This window comes from Pantherophis guttatus, chromosome 8 (assembly GCF_059756535.1).
Source record: "Pantherophis guttatus breed Tessera chromosome 8, ASM5975653v1, whole genome shotgun sequence".
NCBI classification, from domain to species: Eukaryota; Metazoa; Chordata; class Lepidosauria; order Squamata; family Colubridae; genus Pantherophis; species Pantherophis guttatus.
In genome coordinates, this window is record NC_142070.1 from 67,582,573 (window position 1) to 67,597,598 (window position 15,026).

General features: G+C 43.5%; 1 long non-coding RNA gene across 1 annotated transcript; it reads left to right on the forward strand.

Annotated features, from left to right (window-relative positions):
* The first annotated feature begins 2,525 nt into the window (after positions 1-2,525).
* Positions 2,526-10,909, forward strand: LOC148112703 (uncharacterized). Its single transcript, XR_015729170.1, has 4 exons — positions 2,526-3,558; positions 4,867-4,969; positions 6,833-6,899; positions 7,021-10,909. It is a non-coding gene; the product is annotated as an uncharacterized LOC148112703 (long non-coding RNA).
* Positions 10,910-15,026: the final 4,117 nt, after the last annotated feature.

Consider the following 15,026-nt stretch of genomic DNA (forward strand, 5'->3'; position numbering starts at 1 on the left):
TCTCAGGCTTCAGCCTAGCTCATGAGGTTAGAAAGATATACATCAAATTTTCTTCACAGGCCAACACATCTTCTTCCAATTTTGTAAAAACAATACAACTGTTTCCCACAAGTGCAACAGGTTGCCTCTAGAAGTTCTGAATGCTCCAACACTGGAAGTTTTTAAGAAGAGATTGGACAACCATTTGTCTGAAATGGTATAGGGTCACCTGCTGGAACTAGGGGTTGGACTAGAAGACCTCCAAGGTCCCTTCCAACTGTTATTCTGAAATAATTGGAGAATTCTACTCCGTGCAAACTTCATCTGACTAAGACAACAGCTGTGACTGGTGGTAACAGCAGATAATTATGTTCAGCAAGGGCATTCAAAATATCCAAGGACATTATTAATAAGGTTTATCTCTAAAAAACGCTGGGACCCTGAATGTAACAGAATCTCGCATTGTTGTTTTACTTATTATTATTTATTTCATGTATAAACTTTTCTCTTCTCTTCTCTTCACTCTTCCCTACCCTTCCCTTCCCTTCCCTTCCCTTCCCTTCCCTTCCCTTCCCTTCCCTTCCCTTCCATTCCATTCCATTCTAATCCTATCTTCTCTTCTCTTCTCTTCTCTTCTCTTCTCTTCTCTTCTCTTCTCTTCTCTTCTCGTCTCGTCTCTTCCCTTCCCTTCCCTTCCATTCTCTTCCATTCTTCTCTTCTCTTCCATTCTTCTCTTCTCTTCTCTTCTCTTCTCTTCTCTTCTCTTCTCTTCTCTTCTCTTCTTCTCTTCTCTTCTCTTCTCTTCTCTTCTCTTCTCTTCTCTTCTCTTCTCTTCCTTCCCTTCCCTTCCCTTTCATTCCAATCTTCTCTTCTCTTCTCTTCTCTTCTCTTCTTTCTTCCCTTCCCTTCCCTTCCCTTCCTTTTCATTCCAATCTTCTCTTCTCTTCTTTCTTCCCTTCCCTTCCCTTCCCTTCCCTTCTCTTCCATTCCAATCCTCTCTTCCCTTCCCTTCCCTTCCCTTCCTTTCCACTCCAATCCTCTCTTCTCCTCTCCTCTCCTCTCCTCTCCTCTCCTCTCCTCTCCTCTCCTCTCCTCTCCTCTTCCCTTCCCTTCCCTTCCCCTCCATTCCAATCCAATCCAATCCAATCCTCTCTTCCCTTCCCTTCCCTTCCCTTCCCTTCCCTTCCATTCCAGTCCTCTCTTCTCTTCTCTTCTCTTCTCTTCTCTTCTCTTCTCTTCTCTTCTCTTCTCTTCTTCTCTTCTCTTCTCCTACCTGATTCGATTCTAGTGCTTAAGTTAGCTGCACGGTTGTGAAGGGAATCCAGCTTCCCCATCATTTTTGCTGGTCAGAAGGTCGCAGAATGGGATCACGTGTCCCTGGAACAGTGCAACCATCATAAGTACATGCCAGTTGCTTAGCATCTGAATGTTGGGCTCCGTTGTGGTTGGAAGTCCAGGGAGCTCAGCCCCAGAGACGAGACAGGCCCCCAGTCTCCTGACCTTCCAGGAGAGCATGAAGACTCAACTCTGTCAGCTGGTCTGGGGGTCCAAGGGGGCCCTGCAAGCCAGGGGGTGGTTGGTGGCCCAAAGGAGCTTCCTCTGCCTTTCAATTCTGCAATTAATTGTCCCTGTTCACTTTTTTTAAAAAAAAACTGTTTGGGTTTTTTTCAAAAAAACTTTGTTTTCAACTGCAGCTTTTATATCATTGTAGTGTTTTATCTAAACTGCTCGGGCACCGCCAGCGATGATGGGCAGTGCAGAAATTTGACAAAAAAATATAATATATACAGGTAGTCCTCGACTTACGATCACAACTGAGCCCGAAATTTTTATTGCTAACTGAGACATTTGTTAAGTGAGTTTTGCCCCATTTTATGACCTTTGTTGCCACAGTCATTAAGGGAATCACTGCAGTTCCTCAATTAGTAACACGGTTAAGTGAATCGGGCTTCCCCGACTGAATTTGCTTGTCGGAAGGTCGCAAAAGGGGAGCACGTGACTCCTGGCACACTGTAGCTGTCATAAATGTGAGTCAGTTGCCAAACGTCTGAATTTTGATCGTATCACTGTGGAGATGCCACAACGGTCATAAGTGTGAAAAGCGGTCACAAGTTGTTTTTTTCAGTGCCATTGTAGCTTTGATCCATCACTAAACGAACTGTTGTAAGCCAAGAGCTCCATGTAACGTAACGTAACGTAAATAAAAGAAATTAAAAACAAAACAAGCCTGAGTGGCAGGCTTGATCAATCAAAGAATAAAGTTGATCCCTCTTAATCTTGGCTAGGTTCTTTGGAGATCTTGCAGGTTGAGAGACACCATCCCATTGGCTCATTCCAAGCCCCCCCGCCCCGGCTTTGCTCCCTATGATATCAGGAATTTTACCAAGGGGGTTGTCAAGGGGACCCTCCGTATCCCATCCCCATTATCTTGGGGAGTAAGAGGCCCCTTGGGTCATGACATGAGCTGTCTCCTATGAGAACATAATGCTGTGATGTCATGGCCCCTGGGGGAAGCTATATAAAGGCAAAAGGGAGGAGGGAGGAGCTGTGGCAAATTCAGGAGAGGAGATTGGAGGAGTGTTGAGTTGTGTTACGTTGAGAGTTGAGTGAAGAGAGCGGTGTGGAGGAGGAAGAGCGGAGGAGGAGTGTATAAGATCGGAGTGGAAGAGGAGGAGGGGAGGAGGCAACGTGGAGGAGGAGGAGGAGGAGTGTATAAGATCGGGGTGGGGGAAGAGGTTTGGAGGAGGAGGAGGAGTGCAGAAGATCAGTGTGGAGGAGGAGGAGCAGAGGAGGAGTCATTTGCCAAGTGTTCCAATTTTGATCACGTGACCATGAGGGTGCTGCAACGGTCAGAAGTGTGAAGACCGGTCATAAGTCCCTTTTTCAGTGCCATTGTAACTTTGAACACCAAATACCAACGCGAGATGCAACATTGACATATAAGGGGAAAGAGATTCTGACTCTTAAACAAATACCCAGGAGGGTAAGGGAGCAAAGACGGAGTTACCATTTTCTCTCCTCCCAACTTATCAAATATAAAATCATGTTTCGGTGGCTTATCCCAGAGGGCTTGCTAGTGACCTAGCAAGACAAAAAAATTAGATTAGATACAATAGACAAGGCCCGGGAGTTTTACAAACAGTGTATAGCAATAGATGAAGAGAGGGAGAGTGGGGAGGAGATAGAGGTTATCATATGGACACTCTGGATAATGCAGAGATTCTGGATCATCCTGATGTTGTGAGGTCCTTAGTGCTCTCTGAACTTGGTTCTTTTCTTGCAGGCCTTTCATAACCCAACTAGATGACAGCATCAGTATGTGGGAGGGGAGGGTTTGATCTCTGCTTAAAACTTTCCTCTCTCTTGAGTTAGGAGAAGGCTGGGTTTTCTCTGTAGAACATGGACAGTATTAGAAGCAGGTGATCTGACTCCATCTTTCCTCCCTTGGCCCAGGTCTCCAGGAACACCCTCAAATCCTGTATCTCCTTCATGAACTAGGGGGATGTCCCGAGCAACCTCTTTGATCATGAAATATACCCCAGTCTCCCCAGCATGTATGCGAACATCTGCTCCGTCCTTGTAAGTATGAGCCAAGCTGCCTTGTTTTGTTCCACATTAGAGTATAGAAGTCCCAATTTCCTGGTGATTGGCCCAATGTCACCCAGTCGGCTTTCAAGCCTAAGGCAGGACTAGAACTCTCAACTCTCACCCGACTGGCTATCCTGACTAAGGCAGGACTGGAACTCTCTGTCTCCTAATGATTGGCCCAAAGTCACCCAGGTGGCTTTCATGTCAAAGGCGAGACTAGAAATCACCAGCTCCCAGTTTTGGCCTGATGCCTTAACCAGTAGACTAAACTGACTAGAGGGATTCTTCTTGGGTTTTTGCTCTCTCAGGAACACCAGAGGTTCCATGCCACCATGAGGACTAGAAACCTTGCTGATTGGTGGGTTTGAGGATTAGAAATGGCAGTTTGTGGGAAAAGGAAGTTATGGTATCACTTGAGAGCGGGGGGATGGCGTGGCAAAATATAAATGCATTTATATGTTCAGAAGTCATTTCTTTATCCTCTTTCTTTCCCTTTTTCTATTTTCTTTTTTCACTATCTACTATTTTTCCTTATTTTCCTTTATGGTTTTAACTTAGATAAAACTGTCTTTTATAACATAAATGTGTGTGACTATACTGTATTAAACTAAACTAAACTAAACTAAACTAAACTAAACTAAACTAAACTAAACTAAACTAAACTAAACAATACAATACAATACAATACAATACAATACAATACAATACAATAGAATGTAATAATATTATATTGTACTGCATTGTATTGTACTGTATAATAGTACAGTGCAGTATAATAATAATGTTATTTAGTATAGTATAGTATTAGTATAATAATATTATAGTTTAGTATAGTACAATACAATTAAACTAAACTAAACTAAACTAAACTAAACTAAACTAAACTAAACTAAACTAAACTAAACAATACAATACAATACAATACAATACAATACAATACAATACAATACAATAGAATGTAATAATATTATATTGTACTGCATTGTATTGTACTGTATAATAGTACAGTGCAGTATAATAATAATGTTATTTAGTATAGTATAGTATTAGTATAATAATATTATAGTTTAGTATAGTACAATACAATTAAACTAAACTAAACTAAACAATACAATACAATACAATACAATACAATACAATACAATACAATACAATACAATACAATACAATACAATATGTTATTGAAGACATTGTTATTGAGGACATGAGGACTAGAAACTTTACCAAGAAAGCGGCCCCTTTGTAAAAACAAGGAAGCTATGTAGTTCATTGGCTTGTTTGTTGCCTTGTTTTCCCCAGATGAAGAAATGCCAGCCAAACCTTCCTGCAATGCTGGTGCAGATGGTGGATTTCTTGAAGAGCAGGAACGCATCCCATCGAGAGGCAGATGCCCTCTTCATTGGTAATCACAACTACAAACTCTGGAAGAAGGGGATGGAAAATCAAGGCAGGCAGGCGGCCTAATGCCATACATGCTGACCATTAGAATCAAAAAGGGCAGAATTAAGCAATACTGCGTCAAATGGGAAGCTGCTCTCATACCGTGTGGCTATAGAAGGGGAACTGACCAGATTTGCAGATGATACGAAGCTGGCGGGAATAGCCAACCCCTTAGAAGATAGGCTCAAGATCCAGATGGATCTCGACAGACTTGAACACTGGGCCCTATCTAACAAAAGGAAATTCAATGTAGACAAAAGTAAAGTTTTACTCTTAGGCAAGAAAAACCCAAAATGCCCATATAGACCGGGTGAAACCAGACTCCTTAATAGCGGTAACTGGGAGAGGGATCTTGGAGTCTTAGTGGACAACCATTGAATATGAATTAGGAGTGTGCTGCGGCAGCCAAAAAGCCAATGCAATCCTAAATTGCATTAAGGGAGGGATACAATCAAGATCATGTGGGGTACCAATACCACTCTGTAATGCCTTAGTAAGACCACACCTAGAGTACCACATCCAGTTTTGGTCACCACCCTATAAAAAAGAATAACGGGTGAAAACTGATCAAGGAGAGATTCAGTCTGGAAAGAAAGAAATTTTCTGACAGGGAGAACAATCAACCGATGAAACAGAAGTTGCCTTCGGAGGTTGTGGGAGCTTCATCACTGGGAGCTTTCAGGAAGAGATTGGACAGCCATCTGTCAGAAATGGTGTCGGGGCTGCTTGGGCAGGGGGTTGGACTAGATGACCTATAAGGTCCCTTCCGACTTTATACCAGTCTTATTCCGAGATCCTATAGCAGTGATGGCTTACCCTTTTGCCGTCACGTGAAATCCAATTGTTTTTACTACCAGTTCTGGGGGTGTGGCTTGGTGGGTGTGGCTTGGTGGACATGGCTTGGTGGGCGTGGCAGGGGAAGGATACTGCAAAATCTCCATTCCCACTCCACCCGGGCCAGCCCGAGGCGGCATTTGCCGGTTCTCCAAACTACTCAATATTTCCGCTGCCAGTTTTCTAAAACTTGTCAGAACCTGCTGGATTTCACCCTTGCCATGGTGGGCCCGGTAGGCCTGTTTTTCGCCCTCCCCAGGCTCCAGAGGCTTTTGGCCTCTGGAGGGCCTCCGGGGAGGTAGGGAAGGCCGTTTTCACCCTCCCAAGGCTCCTAGAAAGCCTCTGGAGCCTGGGGAGAATGAAAAACAGGCCTTCCTCACCCCACCCCCACAGGCACTCCAGAGGCCGAAAACAGCCTGTTTCCCAACTTCTGGCTGGCTCATGTATGTACCCCAGAGCTGGCCTAGGGCAACACTCACATGCCCACTGATATAGGCGCCATAGGTTCGCCATCACGGCTCTATAGCATTTCAGACAAATGGTTGTCCGGTCTCTTCTTGAAAGCCTCCAGTGATGGAGCAGCCACAACTTCTGAAGGAAAGCCGTTCCACTAATTCATTCTTCTAACTGTCAAGAAATTTCTCCTCAGTTCCAGCTTTCTTCTCTCCTTGAACAGTTTCCATCCATGGTTTCTTGTCCCGCCTTTAGGTATTTTGGAGAATAGGTTGGCCCCTCTCTTCTTCGTGTAGCTCCTCAAATACAAATGAAAAAGCTAACGCATAAACAGAGGCATAGAATCAAAATCAGGTGACATATTATCACCGCTTCATAAAGCCTTAGTAAGGCCACACCCAGGATGCTGTATCCAGTTTTGGTTCCCCACATTACAAAAAAGATGTTGAGACTTTGGAAAAAGTGCAAAGAAGGGCAACCAGGATGATTAAAGGCCTGTCTCTGCTAACTCCATCCACTTTTCCTTTTATGTATCTAGGATGGCTGCACTCAGTACATGAAAGCAGATGTGGTCACTTCGAAACAGATCGAAGAAGTTTACCTTGGTGAGTTGAAAAGTTTGTTCGCTGGAAGCGAGGACTTCTTCTCCAGAAGCTCTGGAGCTGATAAGGGTTGGTTCTCAAGGCATTCCCGGAAATAATAGTCTGTTTTCTGGATTCGTTTCAGGTCTCCGGGATCTCCAAGGTGATTGCGAAGCCTCTGTGGCTCGGAGTGCAGCTGACTGTATGGAAAAAGTCTTTCGGCAGCGTGGCCATCGCATCAACCCAGACCTTATCAGCAGTCAGTTGCTCTCCAAAGTCATCAAGAGCATATTCTTGGAAACCAAGGAATGACATCGCCCTCCCTAACCCTAACCCTAACCCTAACCCTAACCCTAACCCTAACCCTAACCCTAACCCTAACCCTAACCCTAGCCCAGGGGTGAAATCCAGCAGGTTCTAACAGGTTCTGGAGAACCTGTAGTGGAAATTTTGAGTAGTTCGGAAAACTGGCAAATATCACCTCTGGCTGGCCCCAGAGTGGGGTGGGAATGGTGATTTTGCAATTTCCTTCCCCCAGGAGAGGAGAGAATGGAGATTTTGCAGTATCCTTCCCCTGGAGTGGGGTGGGAATGGAGATTTTACAGTATCCTTCCCCTGCCATGCCCACCAAGCCACGCCCACAGAACCGGTAGGGAAAAATTTTGGATTTCACCCCTGCCCTAGCCCTAGCCCTAGCCCTAGCCCTAGCCCTAGCCCTAGCCCTAGCCCTAGCCCTAGCCCTAGCCCTAACCCTAACCCTAACCCTAATCCTAACCCTAATCCTTCCTTCCTCCCTCCTTCCCTCCCCAACCTCCCTTCCCTCCCACCTTCCTTCCTTCCTTCTTAACTTCCTTCTTTCCTTCCTTTCTTCCTTCTGTCATTCCCATATCCATCCTTCCTTCCTTCCTAACTTGCTTACTTCTCTCATTCACATATCATCCATCCATCTTTCTTTCCTTCCTTCCTTCTTTCCTTCCTTCCTTTTCTCATTCCCATATCCATTCATCCATCCTTCCTTCCTAACTTCCTTCCTTCTCTCATTCCCATATCAATCAATCTTTCCTTCCTTCCTTCCTTCCTTCCTTCTTTCATTCCCATCCATCCATCCATCCTTCAGAATAGAATAGAATAACAGAGTTCGAAAAGACCTTGGGGGTCTTCTAGTCCAACCCCCTGCTTAGGCAGGAAACCCTACACCACTTCAGACAAATGGTTATCCAACATCTTCTTAAAAACTTTCAGTGTTGGAGCATTCACAACTTCTGGAGGCAAGTTCTTCCACGGACTGATTCTTCTAACTGTCAGGAAATTTCTCCTTAGTTCTAAGTTGCTTCTCTCCTTGATTAGTTTCCCCCTTTGCTTCTTGTCCTACTCTCAGGTGCTTTGGAGAATAGCTTAACTCCTTCTTCTTTGTTGCAGCCTCTGAGATATTGGAACACTGTATCATGTCTCCCCTAGACCTCCTTTTCATTAAACTAGACATACCCAGTTCCTGCAATCCTTCTTCATATGTTTTAGCCTCCACTCCTAATCATCTGTCTTGCTCTTCTCTGCACTCTTCCTAGAGTCTCCACATCTTTTTTACATTGTGGCAACAAAATTGAATGCAGTATTCCAAGTGTGGCCTTATAAAGTGCTATTAACATTTCCCGAGATCTATCCCTCTGTTTATGCAGCCCAGAACTGTGTTGGCTTTTTTGGCAGCTGCTACACATTGCTGGCTCATATTTAAATGGTTGTCCACTAGGACTCCAAGACTCCTCTCACAGTTAGTACTATTGAGCAAGTGACCACATATACTGTACCTGTGCATTTTGTTTTTCTTGCCTAAATGTAGAACCTTACTTTTTTCACCATTGAATTTCATTTTGTTCAATACCGCCCAATTTTCAAGTCTGTCCAGATCCTTCTGTATCTTGAGCCTATCTTCTGGAGTGTTGGCTACTCCTGACAGCTTGGTGTCATCTGCAAATTTGATGAAATCCCCATCTATCCCCTTGTCCAAGTCATTGATGAAGATGTTAAAGAGCACTGGGCCTAAAACAGAGCCTTGGTACTCCACTGCATACTTCCCTCCATGTAGATGCAGTTCCATTGAGGACTACATGTTGAGTGCAGTTGGTCAGCCAGTTATGAATCCATCTGGTGGTGATGCTGTCTAACCCACATTTTTCTACTTTATCTAGTGATAGGTTATGGTCTACTTTATCAAATACCTTACTGAAGTCCAAGTAAATTATATCGACATTATTCCTCTGGTCCACTACTTTTGTCACTTTGTCAAAGAATGCAATAAGATTAGTCTGGCATGATCTGTTTTTGCCAAACCTATGTTGGCTTTTGGTTATTACTTTATTTGCTTCTAGCTGTTCGCTCATTTGTTGCTTGATTATCTTTTCCAGAATCTTCCCTGGTATTGAAGTCAGGCTGATAGGTCTGTAGTTTCCTGGATCTATTTTTTTTCCTTTTTTGACGATGGGAACTACATCAGCTCTTTTCCAGTCCTCTGCCAGTTCCCTGGTGCTCTAGGATCTTTGAAAGATATAGTTCAGTAGTTCTGAGATCTCGTCTGCCAGTTCCTTCAGAACCTTGGGTTGTAATCCATCCGGTCCTGGTGATTTGAACTCATCTAGGGTAGACAGGTGTTCACTTACCATTTTCTTCCCTATTTTAACTTGTGTTCCTAATCTGTATTTTGTGGTGCCGTTTTTGATAGGTTGGACTGTTTTTTCTCTTTCTGTAAAGACAGATGCAAAAAATGAGTTAAGTATTCTGCTTTCTCCCTGTTGCTTGTCACTTTCTTGCCACTTTCTCCCAGCAATGGACCAACTGTTTCCTTGACTTTTTTCTTGTTTTTAACAAGGTTTTTTTTTTGGTTATTTTTTACTTTTGTCGCAAGCCTTTGTTCATTGTGAGCCTTAGCTTTCCTCACATCATCTTTACAGGCCCGGTCTATTTGCTGATATTCTACCTTGGTTATTTGCCCTTCGTTCAACTTTTTACACTTGTCCTTTTAGTCTTTCAATTTGTCAGAGAGTTCTTTATGCAGCCATGCTAGTTTCTTTTGAGAGCTGTTATTTTTCTTCTTCATTGGTATTGTGCTAGACTGGCCTTTTATAATCTCACTTTTCAAAATTTCCCAAGCTTCTTGAGTTGTTTTCTCCTTGAGGATTTTCATCCATGAAATCCTTCCCAAGCTCTCTCTAAGTTTATTGAAATTGGCTCTCTTAAAGTCCAAGACTGTAGTTTGACTTTGTTCTACTACTTGTGCTTGCATAATGTTGAATTCCAGTACTGCATGATCACTTGCCTCCAAGGTGCCTCTGGCTTCAACACCTTCTATCATTTCATCTCTGTTAGTGAGAATTAAGTCCAATACGGCTGATCCCCTTGTTCCCTTCTCTACTTTTTGGGGAAAAAAAGTTATCTGCTAGGTTTGTTAGGAACCTGTTGGATCTTCCACTAGGTGCAGAGTTTGTCTCCCAGTTGATGTCAAGGTAGTTAAAATCCCCCATTACTCTTGTGATCTGCTTCCTACTATACCTTAGTTAGTTGACTAGCAAAAAGTTCATCCATTTCCGCTCTTTGGTTAGGTGGCCTATAGTATAGACCTATAGCAATGTCATACTTTTCCCATTCCTTCCTTCCTTCCTTCATTCCTTCCTTCATTCCTTCCTTCATTCATAATTCATTCATTTTTCCTCCCTCCCTCCCTTCCTTCCTTCCTTCTCATTCCCATATCCATCCTTCCTTCCTTCCTCCTTCCCTCCCCCCTCTCCCTCCCTCCCTCCTTTGCTTCCTCCCTCTTTCCTTAACTTCCTCCCTCCCTGCCTCCCTGCCTCCCTCCCTCAGGGCGATGTCCACAGCACTCCTTCCAGCTGTTTAGATTAGGCTAAAAAGTGGCTGAGACCCAGACCTCTTCACCCCAAAAGAGAAGAGTTGGTACATAGAGCGGCCTCTTGAACCAGAAAATCTTAATCCCAGTGTTATCATCATTTTACCGACCTGATGACAATAAAGGCTGTTGTTGTTGTTGTTGTTGTTGTGGTTGTGGTTGTGGTTGTGGTTGTTGTTGTTGTTTTGCTACATTTACATATTAAATGTGAAACAGTTTCAACTTTGTTGTTGCAAAGTCGGCAATTTGGATTGTCGGTGCATTTTTGTATCTTCGCTTTCGTGGCATTAGTTTATAGTGCTTGTTCTTCAGCAGCCAGTATTAAACCTTCCGTTTCTTTCTTGATGGCTCCCATCTTAAGCCAATGACAATAAAGGCTATTATTATTATTATTACAGTTATTGTTATTATTGTTGTTGTTGTTATTCCCAGATGTTCTCATCATCATCTTATTGACCTACGGGGGCCTGATGGGACGGAGGTCTTGCCTAAAAACAGGAGGTCCAGCCCAAAGTCCCACAAATACTGTAACATCTCTGGTTGAGGGTGGACTTGACTCCAGATTTCTTTGCTTCTAAGCAACATTTTTGGGCCACATAAACTCCCAAGGCCTGAAATAAAATATCACACATGAAAATAAATATTATTGTACAATGCAGGATCGACTGAGTTAACAGCCAGGCTTAAAGGGTGGAACCATTGCACTCTTTGAAAGTGACAAAGAATGATAGCATCTGTTTGGGCAAAGTATGAAAGCAGATTCCAAGATGTACCAGGCAGTGAAGTGAAGACGACTTCTTTTTTTTACAGAAATTTCATATTTTTTTTAATATTAAAGATATTAAAAATTCGATGTCTCTATGAACAGTGTGTTGTCTGAGTACAGTGTTATTTTTGAGAAATAATATTAAAAATAATATTCACAGCATTAATGATAAAAATTAATGATAATGTAATATAACATAAATGACAATCACATAATAATAATAGTGAAGTCTAGTGAAGAGAACGACCAGGGGACACATGCTAGCAGTGTTCCAATATCTGAGGAGCTGCCACAAAGAAGAGGGGGTCAATCTATTGTCCAAAGCACGTGTCCCTGGAACAGTGCAACCATCATAAGTACATGCCAGTTGCTTAGCATCTGAATGTTGGGCTCCGTTGTGGTTGGAAGTCCAGGGAGCTCAGCCCCAGAGATGAGACAGGCCCCCAGTCTCCTGACCTTCCAGGAGAGCATGAAGACTCAACTCTGCCAGCTGGTCTGGGGGTCGAAGGGGGCCCTGCAAGCCAGGGGGTGGTTGGGGGCCCAAAGGAGCTTCCTCTGCCTTTCAATTCTGCAATTAATTGACCCTTTTCACTTTTTTTTTTTTTAAAAAAACTGTTTGATTTTTTTCAAAAAAACTTTGTTTTCAACTGCAGCTTTTATATCATTGTAGTGTTTTACCTAAACTGCTCGGGCACCGCCAGCGATGATGGGCAGTGCAGAAATTTGACAAAAAAATATAATATATACAGGTAGTCCTCGACTTACGACCACAACTGAGCCCGAAATTTTTATTGCTAACTGAGACATTTGTTAAGTGAGTTTTGCCCCATTTTATGACCTTTGTTGCCACAGTCATTAAGGGAATCACTGCAGTTCCTCAATTAGTAACACGGTTAAGTGAATCGGGCTTCCCCGACTGAATTTGCTTGTCGGAAGGTCGCAAAAGGGGAGCACGTGACTCCTGGCACACTGCAGCCGTCATAAATGTGAGTCAGTTGCCAAACGTCTGAATTTTGATCTTATCACTGTCGAGATGCCACAACGGTCATAAGTGTGAAATGCAGTCACAAGTTGTTTTTTTCAGTGCCATTGTAGCTTTGATCCATCACTAAATGAACTAAGTCAAGAGCTACATGTAATGTAATGTAATGTAATGTAATGTAATGTAATGTAATGTAATGTAATGTAATGTAATGTAATATAAACAAAAGAAACTAAAAACAAAACAAGCCTGAGTGGGAGACGTGGCCAATCAAAGAATAAAGCTGATCCCCCTTAATCTTGGCTAGGTTCTTTGGAGATCTTGCAGGTTGAGAGACACCATCCCATTGGCTCATTCCATAGGGCCTTCCTGGCTTTGCTCCCTATGATATCAGGAATTTTACTAATGGAGTTGTCAAAGGGACCCTCCGTATCCCATCCCCATTATCTTGGGGAGCAAGAGGCTCAGGGGCTCCTCAGGTGGAGATCAAGCATGGCATGAAAGAGCCCACTCCCTTGCCAAGGCTGTACGAGAGGGGAAGGACTCAGAGGACCAACCTAGCCCAAGGGAGAAGACATTCTCCAGATGCCGTCCTGCCTTTCCATCCAGGTATATACGCTAGAGAATGGTCTACCTATGGAACCAGCCTTGTCCTATCCCACCAGCCCATCCCACACTATCAATCAGTCAATCAATCAGCATAGAGCCGGAAGGGACTTTGGAGGTCTTCTAGTCCAACCCCCTGCTCAAGAGAGAGATCCTATACCATACCAGACAAGTGAACATCCAGTCTCTTTTTAGAAACCTCCACTGTTGGAGCCCTCACCACTTCTGGTGGCAAGTCGTTCCACTGGTTGATTGTTCTCATTGTTAGGAAGTTTCCCCTGAATTCCAGGTTGCTTCTCTCCTTGAGGAGCTTCGTCCTGCCTTCTGGTGCATAATATAATATACTATATTATACTATGTACCATATATAGCCATGATGACGAACCTATGGAAGGCGTGCCACAGGTGGCACGTAGAGCCATATCTGTGCGCATTGCACTAGCTCCGGCCAGCTGATTTCTGGGCATCCCAGGCCCACCGGAAGATGGGAAACGGGCCATTTCCAGCCTCCGGAAGGCCTCTGGGGTGGGGAAGGCCATTTTCGCCCTCCCCATGCTCCAAGAAAGCCTCTGGAACCTGGGGAGAATGAAAAAACATGCCCACCATGCCATCGTGTGCCAAAAGCAGGGGGAGCACGGGGGGGAGTCGTGGACGCATGCACAGGGGGAGGGGTGCATTGTATTATGGGTGTGGGCACGGATGCACGCAACCCCCTCGCGCTCTCCCCGCTTTTGGCACACAACAGCAAAAAGGGTAACCATCACTGATGTATAGTATAATATATAGTATACCACCAGTACAGGGTCTCCTGCTTGAGCAGGTGGTTGGACTAGACCTCCAAGGTCCCTTCCAACTTCTATTCTATTCTATTCTATTCTATTCTATTCTATTCTATTCTATTCTATTCTATTCTATTCTATTCTATTCTATTCTATTCTATTCTATTCTATTCTATTCTACAATGCCTTGGTTAGACCCAGCCTTAGAACATGGGGCCAGCCAGTCCTTGCAACTACCAGTTTGGTGAACCAGATGTAAAATTAGCATCCAGTTCTCCCGAACTGGTCTGAGCCAGCTGAATCCCACCCCTGGCTATAAGGCAGGGGTGTCAAAGTCACGTCATCACAGTTGCGTCATGTGACGTATCTGGAATTTTTCCCCCTTCTCTAAACCGGGCGTGGGCATGGCCAGCATGTGATGCATCCAGTCCGTGGGCCCAGAGTTTGACAGCCCTGCTATAAGGTGACTGTCACTGCGTTTTTGTATTTACCAGCTGAGCTCATTATTTCTGGACTGTCAGACTTTCCGTAGCTTGCCAAAATTTCTTAACGGTAACTGATATTACGCATGTCCATATTGTTTCACTTGCTTCTTCACTTTTCTTTGTTCTCTTGCCAAGAGAAGTCCGACTGCAGAGATGTAGCTGGTAGGAACTTTATCAAAATGTAACAATTTAGTTATTTTAGATCAGTAAGATGTTTTATTTTCTTCTTTACAATAAATATGAGTTTAATTAGAAGATGTTTTATTTTTCAAAGGTATACACAAGGAAAATGCCACGATCCAGGCAATTACCCCAGGAAAGTAACGGGGCTGATTGCCTCTGACAGTGACTGCTTTGTAACAGAAAAAGAAAGCTTGTCACACTTTTTAAATCTTATAGGTAAACTACTAATATCATTGTCCTTATGTTTGTGAAATCATTTAAAAGACAAAGGGAGCAGTCACTAAAAAACAACAATGAGGTAAACAAAATGTTAACAGACCACACATAAACCATAAATAGGCCACAAATAGTGATATTAAGCAATCTCTGATGTATGTAGCCCAACCCAGGAGCACAAATTATCACCGGTTTAGGCCTCATCCAGGAAACACAACCATTTTCAATTACAATTATAT